This window comes from Triturus cristatus, chromosome 4_1, assembly GCF_964204655.1.
Source record: "Triturus cristatus chromosome 4_1, aTriCri1.1, whole genome shotgun sequence".
In the NCBI taxonomy this organism is placed as follows: domain Eukaryota; kingdom Metazoa; phylum Chordata; class Amphibia; order Caudata; family Salamandridae; genus Triturus; species Triturus cristatus.
The window spans coordinates 16,665,334-16,672,353 of NC_140585.1; positions in this window are offsets into that span (position 1 = coordinate 16,665,334).

Consider the following 7,020-nt stretch of genomic DNA (forward strand, 5'->3'; position numbering starts at 1 on the left):
AGCGCCAACATGTTTAGTTGCTACCAATTTGCGCAACTTCATCAGGGCTAAGGGGATGACCAGTCTTCACTTCACTTAGAATTACCACTTGGTCTGCAAGTGTATGACAATAAAAGACAAAAAACGTGCCATTCAATCAATCAATCATGGCATTTGTAAAGCGCACTACATACCCGTGAGGGTCTCAAGGCGCTGCGGGGGGAAGCTGCTCCTGTTCGAAGAGCCAGGTCTTGAGAAGTCTTCTGAAGGTCAGAAGGTCTTCGGTCTGCCTTAGACAGATGGGGAGGGGTTCCATGCCTTGGCGGCGAGGTGGGAGAATGATCTGCCACCGGCTGTCACTCTTCAGATGTGGGGGACGGTGGCGAGGGTGCGGTCTGCGGAGCGGAGCTGGCGGGTGAGGGTGTAGAGGTTGCGTCGGCTGTTGAGGTAAGCTGGTCCGGTGTTGTGGAGTGCCTTGTGTGCGTGGGTGAGGAGTTTGAAGTTTATCCTCTTGTTGACAGGGAGCCAGTGCAGGTCTCCCAGGTGGGGTGTGATGTGGCTGCAGCGAGGGATGTCGAGGATCAGACGTGCGGAGGCGTTCTGGATGTGTTGGAGCCGTTTCAGAAGTTTGGCCGAGGCCCCTGTGTAGAGGGCATTTCTGTAGTCCAGTCTACTGCTGACGAGGGCCTGGGTGACCGTCCTTCTCATTTCGGTGGGGATCCATTTGAAGATCCTGCGAAGCATGCGGAGGGTGTTGAAGCAGGATTAGGAGACGGCGTTGACCTGCTTTGTCATGGAGAGGGTAGAGTCGAGGATGACCCCTAGGTTGTGTGCGTGGTCGGTGGGTGTTGGGGGTGTTCCTAGTGCAGTCGGCCACCAGGAGTCATCCCAGGCCAAGGGGGTGGAGCTGAGGATGTGGACCTCCGTCTTGTCCGAGTTCAGCTTCAGTCTGCTGTTCCTCATCCAGTCGGTGACGGCCTTCATTCCTTCGTGGAGGTTGGTTTTTGTGGTGTGGGGGTCCTTGGTGCGGGAGAGGATCAGCTGGGTGTCGTCGGCGTAGGAAATGATGTTGAGGTCGTGCCGTCGTAGATGTTGAACAGCGTTGGGCTGAGGGATGAGCCTTGGGGTACGCCGCAGATGATCCCAGTGGCTTCGGAGCGGAAGAGGGGAGGCGGACGCTCTGTGTTCTGCTGTTCTCCTCAAGGAAGCTGGTCAGTTGTTTGTTGACGGCCTTTTCAATGACCTTCGCCGGGAACGGGAGCAGGGAGATGGGTCGGAAGTTCTTGAGGTCCTTGAGCTCTGCCTTGGGTTTCTTGAGTAAGGCGTTGATCTCTGCGTGCTTCCAGCTCTTCGGGAAGGTCGCAATCTCAAAGGATATGTTGATGATTTTCGGGAGATGGGGTGCGATGGTGCTGCTGGCTTTGTTGAAGATGTGGTGTGGGCAGGGGTCTGCCGGAGATCCGGAGTGGACGGTGTTCATGATCTTGATGGTGTCATTGTTGTTGATGTTGGTCCAGGAGAGCAGGCCGCTGGTGCAGGTGGTGGTCGTGGGAGCGGGGATCTCAGTGGTTGCCGGGGTGGTCACGGCATTGAAGCTGTTGTGGATGTCTGCAATCTTGCGATGGAAGAAGATGGCCAGAGAGTCGCACAGGTCTTGCGAAGGTGGGATGTTGTAGGTGTTGGCGCTGGGGTTGGAGAGTTCCTTCACGAAGTTGAAGAGCTCTTTGCTGTTGTGTGCGTTGTACTCTTTTGGCAGATCTGATGAGGTAGTGGTGTCTGCGGGTGGCATTCTTGTGGGCTGTGTAGCTTTCCGGTGTACGTTCGCTGATCCAGTTCTTTTCCAGCTTTCAGCAGGGTTGCTTGGAGGCCTGGAGGTTTCGGTGAACCAGCTGGATTTATTGCAGGTGTGGCTCTTGGAGGGCTTCTTGAGCGGGGTGAGGGTGTTGGCGCAGTCGTTGATCCATTGATTGAGTTTGTGAGCGGTGGGGTCGGTCGGGTCTGCGGGAGGGCTCTGGGCGAGGGAGATGGAAAACTGGTCTTCGGTGACTTTCCTCCAGCAGCGGCACGGCATCTGTTGGGTGCGGTGGTGCGTGGTGGGTTTCTGAAAGGTGAAGTGGATTCAACGGTGGTCGGTCCAGTGGAGCTCGGTGGTGTGGTTGAAGGAGACATGGGGTCTTGATGAAAAGATGGGGTCAAGCGTGTGGCCTGCGGAGTGGGTGGGTGTTGTAAATAATGTTGAGTAAATAATCCCCATTCTCCACTCCACTCCATACTTATATTAATGATAATACAAAACATTTCATTACCGAGTCGTTGCCAATGTCCTTCGTACCTGCAACCAACTCGTCATGCAGCAAGCGCCAATTGGTCACATGTCCGCAGGGTAACCACACAAAATTATGGCCCCTGTAGATATGTGCAAATAGTAAAGTATTCATTAAACATCATCACCTCACACGCCCAAGCAAAGACTTTTTGTGTGGAAAGTGTCTCCATGTATCTGTTGCTATATCTAACAACACCACAGACTTCGATACTCTCCCCGCATATGTATATATTCATTTTCATATATTGCTTCCAAACCCGTTTACACGTTATTTATCGTAACGGGTCCTTTACGAACCCTGCTGTTATCATGGAGTTCAATATCAATCACTAGCCAAGTCATTGCAATCGAGATAGGTCATAACACGTCCATTAAAAGCCTTGTATTATAGTTCAATATCACTCGCACGCCAGCTGATGTCTTAGAGACGGGTCAAAGCGGGTCCCTTTACAAACCCTGCCGTTATCTTAAAATTCAATTTCATTCGCCAGCCATACGAACACACGCCTTACCGCTACCGGGACCTGCCGGTGTTTCAAGGCTCTGTCCTCGCTTCATCAGAAACAGCCGGCGCTTAAAATTCAACCAGCGCCCCCTCCCAAACGTCATCACGCGACACACAGCGTAACGTGACCACGCCTCCCGGCCCTTCCTACATTAAAGGGGCCGCCATGATGGAAAGGTGCAGAATCCCATATTTACAATGCATATCCAATGGATCTAAGGGCAGAGATACCCAAAAGGCACAGACTCAAGACTGGGTTGACTTTGTAGATTGTGCTACAACTGTTCCCCCTAGTTCAGCTCCAAGTGGTGGTACTCAGAATAAGGGTGTAGTAGGGTTAACCCTGGGTTCTGAGGTGGAATCTGGCCTAATCAGAGTTCCAACTCAAGCTATACTGATCTGTGATGGAGGCATGGATATGTCCTCCTTTGTGAGTCCCAGTAATCTGGGCAAATACAGACAGCAGCCTTTAATTAATGGAAACGAGGCTTTGGCATTCAGGGACACAGGAGCAAGTGTCACAATGGTGACAAAAGATCTTGTGGCTCCTGAGCAGATCATACTTGGTGAAATGTACCAAGTGACCAATGCTAACAATGGCAGGACAGACCATTCCTTGGCAGTTGTTAATTTCTCGTGGTGAGGGGTAACTGGCCTTAAGAAAGTTGTGGTAAGTGCAGCCCTCCCTGTTGAATGCTTGCTTGGCATTTATTTGGAAACTTCAGCTTGGGCTGAAGTGGAGCTCAGGACTCATGCAGAAATGTTGGGAATCCCTGCACATGTGTTTGCTGTGACCAGGTCACAGTCAAAAATGTCAAAAACTGAACAGGCCCTGGATTCTGGAAGAATGGACCAGGTGCCTCCCAAGAAAAGGAGCAGCAGGGGTAAGGCAGTGTCTTTCCCACTGACTCAGGAAGCAGATCAGTCTTTTGAGGGAGATGATCTCAGGCCTGAAGAAGGAACTGTCCCAGATGATCTTGAACCTGATCAGGTGGAGTTCTTAGGGACAGGGCATATCTGAGCCAGGAGCAGCTGAGCTGCCCTTCTCTTGAACCCCTCAGAAAGCAAGCTGCTGATGAGGCTGCTCGGAATGCGACTGGAACCCATAAGATATATGTGGATGATGGACTCCTGTGTTCAGAGAGTAGACATCCCAAGCCTGGTGCCTCCAGGAGGTTGGTTATACCTCTGAAGTTCAGGGGCTTCCTATTAACACTAGCCCATGATATTCCCTTAGCAGGACACCTGGGCCAAAACAAGACTTGGGACAGAATTGTCCTTCACTTTCATTGGCCACACATGTCTTAAGACACCAAGGAGTTTTTTCGCTCCTGTTTCACCTGTCAAGCCAGTGGTAAGGAAGGTGGTACAACACAGGCCCCCCTGATACCACTACCTGTGGTGGGGGTTCCCTTTGAGAGGGTTGGGATTTACATAGTTGGTCTAATGGATCCTCAGACAGTATCTGGGCACAGATTTATACTGGTGGTGGTGGACCATGCCTCTAGGTGCCCAGAAGCCATTCCCCTTAGGACCACTACAGCTCCTGTGGTGGCAAGGGCCCTACTTGGAATCTTTTCCAGAGTGGGTTTCCCTAAGGAGGTAGTATCAGACAGAGTAGCAAACTTCTTTTCTAGTTACTTGACAGCAATGTGGAAGGAGTGTGGAGTAAATTACAAATTCACCACCCCATATCACCCACAATTCAATGGGTTAGTTGAAAGGTTCAAGAAAACCCTCAAGGGCATGATCAAAGGTCTCCCAGAAAAGCTTAGGCGTAGATGGGACATACTTTTGCCCTGCCTTCTCTTTGCCTACAGAGAGGTTCCACAGAAGGGGGTTGGTTACAGCCCATTTGAGCTTCTGTTTGGACATCCAGTTAGGGGTCAATTGTGTCTAGTGAAGGAGGGATGGGAGTTACCTCTCAAACCCCCTAAACAGAATGGACTATGTACTTGGTCTCCGCTTCCGGATGGCTGAGTACATGAAGAAGGCAACTAAAAACCTTGAGGCTAGACAGGAATTACAAAAGGCCTAGCATGACCAAACAGCTGTGCTGACTGTTTACCAGCCAGGGCAGAAGGTATGGGTGTTGCAGCCTGTGGCCCCAGCAGCCCTCTAAGACAAGTGGAGTGGTCCCCATACAATACTTGAGCAGAAGGGAGAGGTTACCTACCTGGTGGACCAAGGAACTCCCAGGAGCCCCCATAGGGTGCTCCCTATCAACAGGCTCAAGCCATATGTCGACAGTGCTGACATGGGCTTGCTCATGGCAACTGATGAGTGACAGGAGGAAGAGAGTGATCCACTCCCTGACCTGCTCTCTCAGAACCATGAAGATGGATCAGTAGATGGTGTAGCCTTGGCAGGCAGCCTTACTGTCCAGCAACAAACTGACTGCAGAAAGGTTCTCAGCCAGTTTAGACATGTTTTCTCTGACTCCAAGTCAGACCACCTGGTGCACTCATGAAGTGGACACTGGGGACAGTCTGCCTGTTAAAAATAAGATTACAGGCAACCCGATCATGTCAGCGACTGTATCAGGACTGAAGTCCAGAAGATGTTGGATTTGGGAGTCATTGAACACTCAGATAGCCCCTGGGCTAGTCCAGTAGTCTTAGGGGCCAATTCTGATACGGGTCGGAAGGGCACCGAACGCATGTTTTCTGCCCGACTCGTAAGGATGTACGAGCGAGCAAGTACGATGCGAGCTACAGGAAATTCACCGACCGAGTCATTTCCGGGTCCGAACCGCTCTGTACGTCTCGGTCACAAGTTAACCGTGGCGTGCAATGGGTGCGATTCACGACCGAGCAAGTACGATGCACGCGTTGGACAGCCTGTGCGAGCCGGAGTGTCCAGCTTGCAAATCGTCCGGGTGGTTGCCTTTGGGGGTCCGCGTCGGACACTCTGTGACCCGCAGCCCTACGACCCATGGGTCTCCCCAACACAGGCATGTACGGTGCGGATGGCACCGATGCCTACCCCCTATAGGGGGCGCACTTGTCCACGACGTACCCATTCAGTCAATGGGAGCCTATGTACGCGTCGTACGCCCGGCTCCCATTGACTTCTATTGGAGTCCGACCGAACCGAGTCCGGCAGCATACGGCCGCATCGTACTCGCTCGGTCGGACTGCAGGACTCCGGCTTGGTCGGAAAACACTCCGGATGCGGCTTGGTCAGAGTGCTTTCCGACCCGGATCGGAATTGGCACCAAAGTGCCAAAACCTCATACCAAAGATGGCAAGAGAGAGATGAGGTTTTGTGTAGACTACAGGGGTCCCAATGCAGTCACTAGGACTGATGCCCATCCAATCTCTAGGGCAGATGAGCTTATAGACACTTTAGCCTCAGTCAAGTTTCTGAGCACATTTGACCTAACAGCTGGCTATGGGCAGATCAGACTAGTTGATGATGCAAAGCCAAAGACAGCATTTTCTACCCGTAGTGGGCACTACCAATTTGTGGTGATACCATTTGGTTTGAAAAATGCACCTGCCACTTTTCAAAGTTTGGTGAATAAAGTCTTGACATGCCTAGAAGCCTATAGTGCAGCATATTTAGATGATATTGCTGTCTTTAGCACCACCTGGGAGGATTACCTGGTCCACCTGAGAAATGTTTTGGAGGCCCTGCAAAAAGCAGGCCTAACTATCAAGACCACTAAGTGCCAGATATGGCAGGGTCAGGTTGTGTACCCGGGCCACCTTGTGGGTGGAGGCCAGGTTAAACCATTGCAGAGCAAAATCCAGACTACAATGGACTGGGTTGCTCAACCCACCCACACTCAGGTAAGAACTTTCTTGGGCCTGACTGGGAACTATAGAAGATTTGTCAAAGTTTATGGATCCATAGTGACTTAACTTCAAAGAAAATGCCCAAGAAAGTTCAATGGACAGTCAGCTGTTAAAAGGCATTTGATTACCTAAAGCAGGCCATGTGCACTGCTCCCATTCTGCAAAGTCCTAACTACTCCAAAGAATTCATTGTTCAAACGGATGCATCTGAGTTGGGGGTTGGGGCTGTGTTATTACAATTGAATGATGAAGGTCAGGATCAGCCAGTAACTTTTATTAGCAGGAGGCTGACCCCCAGAGAGAAACGTTGGTCGGCTATTGAGAGGGAGGCCTTTGCTGGGGTTTGGGCTCTGAAGAAGTTGAGGCCATACTTATTTGGCACTCACTTCATTGTTCAGACAGACCATAAA